The sequence below is a fragment of the Diachasma alloeum genome, unplaced genomic scaffold (genome assembly GCF_001412515.2).
Source record: "Diachasma alloeum isolate Michigan unplaced genomic scaffold, Dall2.0 Dall_scaffold_00180, whole genome shotgun sequence".
Classification (NCBI taxonomy): domain Eukaryota; kingdom Metazoa; phylum Arthropoda; class Insecta; order Hymenoptera; family Braconidae; genus Diachasma; species Diachasma alloeum.
Genome location: NW_021680346.1, coordinates 1,093,107 through 1,093,629, shown reverse-complemented (window position 1 = coordinate 1,093,629; position 523 = coordinate 1,093,107).

Below are 523 nucleotides of genomic sequence, written 5' to 3'. Positions count from 1 at the left end.
TGCACGGTCCTTGCAGTCGGTCAAACAGTGTCGGTAGAGTAGAAATTGCATTCGTTTGATTTGCAGTCGATATTAATTATGGATGGCGCCATGTGTCCTACTATACCACAAATGAGATCCGATCAATTAGCCCCTCATGTATAGATATTCGAAATTTTTATTTTTTGCCTCATTGAAGTAGTTTTGAAGAAAATTGCGAGCTAATAAAAAACATTTGCTAGTTAGTACTTTTTAAAAAATAAATTTTTGAAAAATCACCCCTGAAAAAAAAGGCGTTATCCCCCCTATTTTATTATTTCCAAAAAATTTTATTACCAATCGGTAGCAAATTGTTTGAAGATTTTTGCAAGTTAAGAAAAAATCGTCAATGCACTCCTATTATTGTGTAAATTAACAATTCCAATTTCAACTGAAAACCAGAGTTGATGACCAGAGTTTGTANATATGAATGTTTTTTCGGGCTCAAATGGCGTGCTAGGGCCTCTAAAGATGGTTTTGAACCAGGGGAGACTCCTAGACCCCA